Genomic DNA, 12,944 nt, shown 5'->3' with positions numbered 1-12,944 from the left:
ACCTCCCGAACGTTGTCGGTGTTGTTTTGAAACACCCTGTATTTATGCGGCTTAAGTATAAACTTTTGCACTGATTTGAACAAAATATTCTCTAATATTTTCATTGTAATCTAAAAGAAGTTATAAGCTACCTATCATTCCACTCTGGCTCCACAGACTTGAATAGCGTAGAAAGTGTCGATAGCTTGAGTGTCAATGTTATGAACATTATTTATACGATCTGGCAGTTTTACACTTATATTTTTGCTTCTTATGACTACTAGCTTCCATTATCCAAATAACAGAACAGAAACAAGATTTCACTTATTTTTACTTCAAATTATTTTATTTCGGAATTTGATTTAAATTAACGATATTTATTTTAAAAATCAGGTGATTTTAATATTGATTTAAATCAATCCACCCTGTGAATCGACGATAACATGTACCGTCCATGTTATGTACTGTCGATGTCTTTTGTATGTCGATGTTTTATTATTCGATTATATATTGTCGATGAATTGACATGGAAATGTAAGAAGACGGTTGTAATTCATTAGGGATTAAATTTCCTGTAACAAAAAAATTGATTAGACAAAAACAGCAATGTGCCATTGAATGATTGAGCAAGTTAAATGAAAGAAACAAAATACATGAACATTTTCGTAATAAATATCAAAATCCTGTAGTTAATGTTGAGTTTTTAAAAGAATTAGGTCTCAATGTAGAAGAAGGAATAACATTTTTGTATGAGTTATACGGTAAACATAGATGACATAGAAAACGAAATGAAAGAATCTCATGAAATGTATAAAATAAACCATGTTAACCAAACCAATCGGAAGTTTATACTAGAAAACAATAGTTCCAAATTTGAACATTCTCCTTCTGTAAATGACAGAGAAAAAGTGGCTGAAATTCATTAACGTTCCACGATTATGTTCTTTGGCTAAGAGAGAAAAATAACTAAGGCAAGTGAATGATGATGAAATAATTTGTGAAATTAGAATGTGGAAGGAAACGGAAGTACTCTGAGAAAACTCACGGAGACGATGTTGTCCACTACAAAGTTACTCGTGGATCGAACCAGGGACCCCACGCATCAGGGGTAAACACTCTATCACTCTGCCCCCTCGTGGAATTATAGAAGAATGCATACCTATTCACGTCCAAACACTTCATAATTTACGTACTGTAGTTGATTTAACTGCTTGAACAAACATGTACAATTAAAAGAGTAGAAAGTTAAAAAAAAATTGACGATTTGTTATTAAAATTTCAATGTATACGTTATGTAATCTGTCTAAATTTTGTCGGATCATATCTAGAAGTCTCCCTTTCTGAAAATTATAGATCTTTTACAGCTTTTAACGAATAGAAAAATGTATCAGTTTAGTCGAAACAATATAGATCTCCTTCTGTAAATGACAGAGAAAAAGTGGCTGAAATTCATTAACGTTCCACGATTATGTTCTTTAGGCTAAGAGAGACTTCATTTTGATTATTTAAATTGATCTGTTGCTTTCATGACGTGTCTACAAATTATCCAGGTGCTGGGGTGTACGATCAATTAGTACGTCATTTGAATGATGTTGCTTTGCTCTCTATGTCATTCGCAGAAGGGTTACGATTGTTAGACGAAATATTTACCAAGGTACATGAAATAGATATGACGTTAAATTTACATACATGCTTTTTTGTAACACAAAATTAAACTTTTTAAGTTTCAATGTGAATTCACAAGGTGTAATTAAGATCCGTCATATGTTCAATGTATTAAGAATCTCCTACGTCCAAAAAATTAAAAGAATTACAAAGGGTACTCGATTTATTTCATTGATGTTCTAAATTTGTTGGTAATTTCGCCCATAAGGCTGAACACTTGTTTGCTCTTTTTGAAAAAGAAGGCAAAGTGAGAATGGGACGAGATTTGTGAAATTAGTTTCAAGCAACTAAAATGTGATTTAATGCATCAAGTATTGTTAGTACATCCTCGTTTGCATCATGATTTTTATATCATAATAGATTGTAGCTCAGTTGCCTTAGGTAATATTTTGTTCAAGCGCCATATCCTTGAGTTTTACAGAACATTAAAATCAGCTAAAAGGAATTATATTACGACTGAAAAAGATGCTTTGTAAATTGTTGTTTCTTTAAAAAGATGGGGCCAGTTGTTGTTCAATAGACATATCAAAACTTACACTAACAACAATTCTTGGTATACCTTGATAAAAGTAAAATTCTAGATTAGCAAGATTGAGCATAGAAGTACAGAGTTTTGATGTAGAAATAATTTATGTTAAAGCAAAGGACAATCAAGCATGCGATCTCTTTTGCGAATTATACTGCAACCAGAAACAGAAGGGTATAAAATTAATAAATTAATAAGTTTTGCCATCATGTTTTGGAAATAATCCTGTAGAATAACTTAGAGATAAATAAAAAGAATGCCCAGAGTGGGAAAAATCATTAAGTTTTCGGATAATCCTAATAATCCACATGTAAAGGTAAAAAGTAGAAACATTCATTCTTTTTGAAAATTGGATCATTCCCCCGACTCTTGGAAAATTTGTATAACCCCTTCTTTGGTGCAGGAAGTTGTCAAAACTTTCCATTTTCAAGGCCTTTTTTAGTTTTGAAAAAAAGTTACTTTGATCAAAGAATATCGTTATTGAAAATCAATGAAAAGAGACGTTACTGAATGCATTAGAGATTGTACATGTCGTAAGTTAACTAAAGTAAAAACTTCTCCAACACCTAAACCATTATAAACGGTAACTGTAAAGAATATACGTGATATGCTCTCTTTAGATATTCTACGAGCTTACCCAGCTTCTCACAATAGAAGTAAGTTTGCTTTATTAGTGTTAGATATGTAATTTTCAAAAACACATCAATATGTATTAAAAAGTTTTGTAATTAAAAATAAAGGAAACAGTCTGAGTTTCCATAAACAAGTTTACTTTCAAGGAAGTTAAATCAGAAAGATGAAAGTGACAATGACAAAAAATACAAACGCAAACAAGAAACTCATCCAGGTGGAAAGACAAAACTAAAGGCATATAAACAAATCAATAAATAAACAAAGGGCCAGAACAGGTAAGATTGTCAATAGCATCGTCATAGTCAAGTTGGTCGACCACTAGATTTGAAATCCTTGTCAGGATGGATCTCAGCTTGTACAAACCAACTATCCTGTAACTTTAATTCAATTGTACTAAGAAGCAACACACAAGAAGTTCCGTGCATGGAGGTCTTCCTCCAAGACAGGATTAATTTGTTTTAATTTCATAATTTCTGTATTTTATTAAATTTGTAACTTCCTTTTCAACTCAATGAAACTTGTATTAATAATAATGAAGATACATGTAAATTAGTATTTGTTTTTCAACCGAGGATACTAGAAACCATTTCAATTGTTCAGTTAGTCTGATGAACCATGCATATTATTGAGAATTCTCTGACTCAAGAATAACGTTATTCATATCTGAATATAAACAATAAATAAGCAATGTCCTTCACTCATATATTTATATTAGTAAACAAGTTTTAAAGTTACGAAACAGATGTATTCAGTAGAAGTAATGTAACGTTTCCAATCAGAAATGGTACCGTTAGGTGTGTTCTGATTTAGAACGGCATTGTTTTTCCATTATTGTACTTTCTGTTTTGGTCGATAATAGTAGTTGTTTCATTTCTAACAAATTCAAAGAAATAATGAAAGAATTTGGAATCAAAATTCACTATATTAGCCCATATCACCAAAAATGTTCAATAGTGGAAAGGACATATATAGCAAGACGAATTTCCTGTTTAAACTGTTGTGTAACGATAGTCATGTAAGATGGGGAAATTGCCATATTACTGAATTATTCAGTACATTTCTTGGACAAAGGAAAAGATATAAAGTATGTGAGTAAAGTATGTAAATCAAACGTTTTATTTTACTGTAATGTCTTATACGCATAAAGAAGTTCTTTTGTAAGACACAAACCAACTAAAATTGTTTCCCAAGGTGAACGATACCTCCCTATTTTAAATTTAAGTGTCATGGCTGCTCCTTTTCTATTATTTTCTTTTTTTAAAAAAAATCTCTACAAGTCTTGTTGACATTCTGTAGAGGTTAGGGAACTAAGTTATTCAATGTGGGTGGGTGATTTTTTATGTAGAAAGGTGGGAACTTAATAAGTGTAATGGCGACAAACTATCCACTACCTGGTCCATTTCTTATTGTTTAATTTGAAAGGAATGTTTGTAAGATGTCGAAGCATATAAAAAGTGACTGATTTTTTAAAAATAATGATCTATGTTATTTGGTTCGATGACCAATTTTTAGCGCGATTTATATAGGGTTATTCAAAAAGCGTGCCGGTTTTGTTACATCAAATTATGAACTTTATTTTTTCAAAAAACACTAACAAAATTCATAACCATGTTCATCATACATTCCAATTTCAGGTATGGTGAATGACATCGGGCATAATGACCTCATCTACTGCGCTGCCATGTAATAACTCTGTTCGTGAAATTCGTTACGACTGCCTGAATAACAGTCACACTGTCACGAATCAGCGCAATGTTTTGCTCAGAACGACCACTGCGACGACGCCCAGGGCTTTTAATGTTCACTGTTGAACCCGTTTCAATGGACTTTTTCATAAATCTGCGAACTGTTGATTAATTTGGTGCCTCATTTCGCTCTAGAACCGCGCGAAGTCCCCTGACAGTTGCTGCATAACTTTCTCTGTTCTGATAAAAAGTTTTCGCAATTAGCACACGTTGAGCTACAGTAAATTGCTCCATGGCTAGACACAGACTGAAGAAATGCGAGAAATTCAGACTAAGGCAACAATCGGAATGTTTAGGGGTAGAGCAACAATACAAAACAATATCGGCAACCGAGAAATAAAAGCTTGCCAGACGATCCAAAACCGGCGCGCTTTTTGAATAACCCTATATTAACCAAACTTGTAGCTTTTAGCAAACATTATTAATTTTACGTTTGTTGTTGGATAATGTTAGTAATACATTACTAACCATTTTTTAAATATAATTCTATCTTAGAATCTAATTGGATTTGGTGGGATTTCTGACATTAACATTATCATGAACGTTCTGTGATGTCCAGTATTATGTTACTATTACTCATATTTTCCATGGTATTGTGCCAGAAATCCTAGAATACGTTTAGAAGCAATTTTGAATATAAATCATGATTATTTGTCTTTCTGTATGAAGCTATTTGAATTTCAATATGATGTGCTATTTACAATACTTTTGCAAGCATTATTACAGATTAATATCTTAAAAAAGGATAGAGATGTATGATACCTTATTTTTATAACAACAAAAGTAAAATTTACTTAATTAAAATATCTTTATACGTCATTAATATGGTGTTTAATATTTAATTTCTTTAGAAAAATGTGATCTTGATATAATATTATTTATTTGTTAAATATGTTTTTATTTTATTACTCTGTTCACAATAAATCAATAAATTTGCACAAGTTAAGTCTCATGAAACTAGCTATTTATAGAAACATGAAACAAGCTATTTAGTAAAAAAAAAAAAAAAGGATTTGTGTTTAGTTTCTTTCACAATTCTATTACTTTAAAGTATTTTTCATAAATATTGTAAAGTTCAGCGTGTGCATGTCAAGGTAGAGCATAGGTAGAACAAATTATATTCCGGAATCATTTTCTTCCATTGCCATATTTTACTAGAAAATTCCACTTTAAAACAGTATAATACAAATAATTACAAATTATCTAACGTTTGGGTTAAAATAGGTGTCCACTTCGACCTGATGGTCTCGGGAACGATTCCTCACGAAGTAGGCTACATGAGGAGGGGTAGGACAATCAATGTTCCACTGCAAGCAGAGAGAGAGGTAAAGGTCCCCAGAAGGCTCCACTGCAAGCCAGGAGGGAAAGGAGGCTTAAAGCTCCACTGCAAGCTAAAGGTTTGGTATTAGGTAAGGATCTTCCGAAGCTCCACTGGAATCTAAGGAAGTGAATTTTTCAATTGGGGATTGATGCTTGTCACTGAAATCTACTCGGTTATATAGGTGTTCTAGGTGAGGCGATAGCGCTGGTGATCCTTCGGCGTCACATAACTAGTGGCGTAGGGGCCGGTGTCCCTATCGTCTGCAGCTATGCACATGATTTGTTTGTCAATATAAGCACGTGTCGGTTGTTTGTAAATAAAACCATGTGGGATATCACAATATAGCTTTGAATTATTGCTTAGTATAGATTTGGCAAGATTATTTTTCACATAGGCCCTATAAAAAACATTTTGAAAATTTTGTCGTTTAGTAACATCTTTTATTGATAACTAGCTGAATATACCCATTCTTCGCATTGGGGCTGTATTTGGCAGCCAGCGCCTATGGGAGTGTCACCATTCATTTCAGCGACCGCGAAAACTATGGATTTGACACTAATATTGGTCATTTTGGGCTATTTTTTTCATGTCTCTGTATCTCCCCCCTCCCGCTGACTCCCGGCCCGCATACAATGGTAACTGAATTTGCAAGGCATCGTTAATGGAAGTGTCACCATTGATCTCAGCGACCGCGAAAACTATGGATTTGACACTAATATCAGTCATTTTGGATTACTTTTACATGTCTCGTTATACAACCCGGTGACCCCAGGCCCGCAGCCAAATGGGGCGAATGCGATCGAAGTTTCACCATTGATCTCAGCGACTGCGAAAACTATGAATTCGACACTAATATCGGTCATTTTCTACTACTTTTTTATGTCCCGCTAAACGCCCCCCTGAGACCCCCTGGTTCGAATTTAAAAAGACGCTTCGTCTTGGCCTGGGGCCTGAACCAAGGTACCCGTGAGCAAAATTTGGTAACTCTCAGCCCAGACCCCAGGCCGGTCTCGGTAAACGCCGCCCTGAGACCTCCCTGGTTCGATTTAAAAAAAACGCTTCACCTTGATCTGGGGCTTGGACCAAGGTACCCGTGACCAAAATTTGGTAACACCTTCTCTGTGGTATAACAGCAAAGACATCACCTTCGAAATATATCAGAAGCAACTAATAATTGTCAGTGAGAAATTTATTTTAGAGTTTATTATTGCAACGAGCAAAGCTTTTGGTAGTATATTTAACATGTCTGCCAAGTAACAAATAACGCAACATATTCTGCGGTCACGGAAAACATTTTGTAAACCTATGAACTGTCTGACAGTAGTTACATCAGCACAGTGCTGCCACCTGTTGACCTTGTATCCTAGCTCAGCAAACGTCATGGAATTTTTACAATCATTCAGCTGTTATTCGTCGAAAAGTCTCTATAACACCGCCTGGATGAAAAAGGACACCTACCAAAAATGGAGGTTACTTTATATTGTTGATGAGAATGAGAGTAAAAGAATGAAAGTAAAATTATACACTTGCATGGTATTATGGACGTCTCACACACGTGCAGTAGCCGTGCAAATGCCCATGTGCGCACAACGGCTTAAGCACCGGTAATATAAATGTGCTTCATCCACGCAATGCACATGTGCACATGCACGGCTCAAGCATGGGTTATATAAATGTGCTTCATCCATGCAAATGCACATGTGCACATAACGGCTTAAGCACGGGTTACGTTATGTGCGCTTCATCCATGCAAATGCACATGTGTACATAACGGTTTAAGCACGGGTTATATAAATGTGTGCTTCATCCATGCAAATGCACATGTGCACATAACGGCTTAAGCACGCGTTCTGTACGTGTGCTTCATCCACGCAAATGCACATGTGCATGTAACGGCTTAGGCACAGGTTATATAAATGTGTACTTTATCCATGCAAATGCACATGTGCACATGAACGACTTAGTCACTGGTTATGTACGTGTACATAACCCACGTAAATGCACATGTGCACATACACGGGTTATGTATGTATGCTTCATCCACGCAAATTCACGTGTACGGCTTATGCACGGGTTATGTATGTGTTCATCATCCACACAAATGCACATGTCCACATGTACGGCTTATGGACAGATAGTGCACATGTGTCGTACACGTACGTGTTGTCTGGGTCTCGGTATCCCCCCCCCTCGCTGACTCCCGGTCCACATGCAATTGTAGCTGAATTTGTAAATCATCGCTAATGGAAGCGTCATCATTGATTTCAGCGACCGCGAAACCTATGGATTTGACACTAATATCGGTCATTTTGGATTACTTTTATATGTCTCGGTATCTCACTCCCCCTCCCCCTGGTAACTCCGGCTCGGAGCCGAATAGCGTGAATTTGGAAGTTAATGTGATCGGAGTTTCACCATTGATTTCAGCGACCGCGAAAACTATGAATTCGACACTAATAACGGTCATTTTCTACTACTTTTACATGTCCCGGTAAACGCCCCCCTGAGACCCCGCTGGTTTGAATTTTGACAAAAACGTTTAACTCTGGTCTGGAGCCTGGACCAAAGTGTTCGTGGCTAAAATTTGCTGGTTCCCAAGCAGATTCCCGTAAACATCCCCTGAGACCCCCCTGGTTCGAAATTTGAAAAAAGAGCTGGGGTCTGGGCCAAGGTACCCCTGACCAAAATTTGGTAACTCTTGGTCCACTCGTCTGGTCCTCAGCCCGCACACAGACAGACAGACAAACAAACACACAAACAAACTCTTTATTTTATTTATATTAGATGACTATATGTCGTATTTCTGTTTCTATATAACAGATATGTAAATTAGTGCATACTAAGTAATAATCAGCGGCGTAACAATGGCCTTTGTGCGCCCCTAGGCAATATCTCTAGTGGCGCTCCCTCACTCATCGAATAGGCCCCATGCATGACCATCTATATAACTTATGCTACGTGCAGAAATGGCCATAAACCGAAAATTATCAATGGGAGAGTATTGACAGTTTTCATATCGTTATGTGTGTCTTTTAAAAGTAAACTGGACAAAGTGCCCTGTTCATTAACAATATACTCATGTAAAATTCAGTCTTTTTTGCAGTGGTAGTGTAAATAAACAGTAATGTATTAACCAATATTATCAAAAGGATTTCAAATAAGTATGTAGTATGTTACGATTTTATATTATAAAATAAATAATAAATCTTGTGAAACCACTTATAAGCATTTTTTCCCTATTTTTTAGTTTTTAATCGACAAATTGTATATAAAATCAGAAATGTTTCTTTCTTACTTTTGCTTCTGCAAATTCTTTTATCAGATCAGAAATGTCCAATTCATAAGCTCTTTTTCGCTCAATGCTCAGCATGGCCACACCCGAAAAGCGTTCCTGGGTCATACTGTTTCTGAGATATGTCTTGATTAATTTTAACTTAGAGAATAACTGCTCAGGAGCTGCAACTGTAGCAGGAAGAGTTAGATATAAATACAGCTCAGTCACCAGATTTGGAAATGCTGAGCTGAGGTTATATTTGGTAATAATGTGAACAATCTTTTCGTGGGTTGAAATATTTGAAAGTCTTTCTTGAAAAGTGTCTCTGAAAGTCAACATTTCTCGTGGAAGTCACTGGATAAATTGTCTGCATATAGAAGCACAAAGTCATAAGACTGCCTGTTAACCTCTTCTTCAGAAATGGTTCGTAACATTGACGGGCATAAGAACGAAAATCTTTCATAAAGTTCCCTCACTCCTTATGTTTACTATTACGGAATCGAGGATAGGCAATAGCACTTTGAATTCGAATTCTTTGACAGGGTCAGTAAATCGCGTATCTTGTTCCAATTCATCAAATAATACTTTCGGCATTGGCTTCCTCGAATACTTCAGACACAATCTTAGTAAGATCATGCACCACTGTACAGCATTTTTTCAGTTCTCGTTGACATTCTGACAAGCACATACTACAGCTCTGCACTTTTTTATACAACATTAATACTTTTTAGATTTTTTTTTTTCCCACAACGCAAGCATTACCATGAAATCAAACCTTTCCATTTCCCGTTTATAACGAACTTCCTTTATCCGTTCTTTTTTTCTGTTCCAGTAAAGCACATAACATTAAAACACTTCATAACATCTGCATATTTCTTTCTTAGTGCGAACATGGCACTATGACTTGAATTCCAGCCTGTTGGAGAGAGTTTCTTCAGTATCGTTTCATTTCCTAGAGATGTGTCCTTGGGAATACAGTCCTGTAAAGCCTTCTGGAGTTTCACGTTGCTACCAAAGAAGTTACATATATATCTTGTAGAGTAGCAAAGAAATTAACATCTGTGTTAACTTTTGCAGCATCCGATAAACACGAGGTTAAGATTATGTGCTGCGTAGTGAACATATATGGCATTCTTGGCATGCTTTTGAATCCGCGTTTGCAAACACAAAAACGACCACTCATAACTGCTGCTCCATCGTAGCCTTGCTCTCTGCACTTCTAAATCGAAAATTTATTTTGGAATGCTTGTTTGGATGCTCCCTGACGTTGGTGTCCCAGGCAGTTGCCCGGTTTGCCCGCCTCTTGGTGCTTGTGCTGGATTCTGTGTAGCCGCAGTACGTGGCGATCGTGCGGTGCGTCATTGTCATGACAACACTTTTTAACTCATTTTATAAGCCAGCTCTTATAGAACAGAATTTGTCGTTATTGTTGAAAGCCTGTTGCGCAGGGGAATTTTATTTAAAGTTGGCAAGCTAAGTACATGTGGTATAGGACTGATATCGTATTAATACAAGAAGATTGATTTCTTAACCATACAGTGCTATAGCCTCAACAAGTTTACAGTAATGCCAATAGTTAAATACGTAAATGTAATAAACTACTACCGAGGTGAGCAGAAATTTTTATTCTTGCCATGTTCGGAAATGAAAACCGTGAAAACTTGGGGCTCCATTTATATAATTTGCTTCCTTTTTATTAAAAACCGGGGGTGATCCTTAATATGCCGAAATGCCCTGCGCCCGTAGACAATGCCTATCCTGCCTACCCTGTTGCTACGCCACTGGTAGTAATTAATTTTAAACATTGAAAGAAAAATTTAATTAAATCGCCTAAGGTTTTTATTATTATCACTATTCCATAATTTCATATGTTATTTACTTTATTAATGTTATAAGTTTTACACATAGCCCCAGTCGTTTTCGAAAACTCCCCAGTTTCGTGTACGTGATCGCGAATTGATTTTTTAATGCTGGAAGGACATTAACACGTTGGCTGCCATGAGACCCGAAAACAGGTCTCAGTGAACGTCACGCATGGAGCCGTCACACCCACTTTTGGGTATCACCTCAGCTACTTCTTCAGGCCGCGATACCCGCATGGAGGTTTCACTTACTATTTGTTTCTCGGATCAAAAATAATCTTTGGCCTCAGAATGTTACACTGTATTTGTGGCTCGGGGCCAGAGAGCACCACGTGCCGACAACAATGGCGTGAAATTGTCCCTAGCATTGTTGTAATAAAAGAATTGCTTTCTTATTGTTTATAGTGAGTTCATTTTGTTTATTTTCAAAACAACTATTTATGCATTTTACGGTAAGTTAGTTAGTTGATGATGGTTGAATTTTAAGAAAATAAAAAAAAAGAAGAAGAAGAAAGTAAGGCATTATATTCTGTGTTTGAGACACCATTTATGTACAGTAATGTACTGATAGGTGTATTTTTTGCTTGGCTCCTCGATGTGCTTCACACAATTTGGCCTTGGCAGCCAAAACCATTGATGAAGTATTTGACGAAAGTCTTAAAACTATTTGTGTGAATGATGCTTTCCAAGACTGATGTCTAGTGAACACTGCTATGTAAAACAGTGGCATCAAATGCCAAATTTTAAATTTCAAGTTAATTTTGATGCTTGATCGAAGAACGTACGTAGTGATTTGTAACCCAGTGACTACAAATAGTAACGAACTATTGTGTTGTAAAGATGGTGGACCAGAGTTCTTAAAGGTTTCTCGTTAGTTTATAAAACTCTTCAGTCCCTACGGCGCCCATGTGAGACTCGAGTTTTTCATCCTTATCAAAATAGTAAACTCAACAGCTTTTTGGTGATTTTTCATTCCTCTTTAGATCTAATACCATACAAGATGGTGAGCTGCAAGTTCGACTAGTGGTGCCACCTGGCATATACAAATAAAAATCACCAACTAGGAAATCGAAGGAAATAAAAATTCTCAACTAGGAACAGGGTTTTTCGTTCACATACGAATAATGTCAGCGATTAAGCGGGTCGAATTTGTTAATTATAGACTTTCTTTTATTACTCTTGAGGGTCGGTAATGTGATATTATTATTTTATATGTACATGCCCCAACAGAAGATAAGGATGACAATATAAAAGACAGTTTTTACGAAGAAGTAGAACGGGTATTTGACCAACTCCGCGATAATATATGAAAATTCTGTTAGGAAATTTCAATGCATGCGAAGGTAGGACGAGAGGATATTTTCAAACCGATTATAGGGAATGAAAGTCTGCATATGGAAAGTAATGACAACGGGGTTAGACTCGTGAACTTTGCAATATCCAAAAGTCTTATCGTGAAGAGTACATAATTCCTTTATCGCGACGTTCACAAATATACTTGGACCTCACCAGATGGAAAAACACAGAATCAAATTGATTATGTTTTAATAGACAGAAGAAGACAGTCTAGCATAATTGATGTTCGGTCGTTCAGAGGAGCTGACTGTGACACTGATCACTACCTGGTAGGAGCGATAATAGGAGAGAGATTATCACTGAATAAAGGGAATATTTAACATCTAAACCCGGAGAGGTTTAATTTAAAGAAATTAGAGGAGAGTTAGGCGAGAGGGAAATACCAGATTGAAGTGTCGAATAATTCTGCTTTAGAAGGTTCGCAGTGCACTAGTATTCAGAATATTTGAATTGAAATTAGAAATAGCATTAAAATTTCAGCAAAAGAAAAATTGGGGCACGCGGAAATGCGTAGGAACAAACTATGGTTCGACCAGAAATCCACTAAACTAGCAGAGAGGAGAAAACAGGCAAAATTGTTTTG

Source organism: Thermobia domestica, chromosome 6 (assembly GCF_964235325.1).
Source record: "Thermobia domestica chromosome 6, izTheDome1.hap1.1, whole genome shotgun sequence".
In the NCBI taxonomy this organism is placed as follows: domain Eukaryota; kingdom Metazoa; phylum Arthropoda; class Insecta; order Zygentoma; family Lepismatidae; genus Thermobia; species Thermobia domestica.
This window is presented reverse-complemented; position numbering follows the sequence as displayed.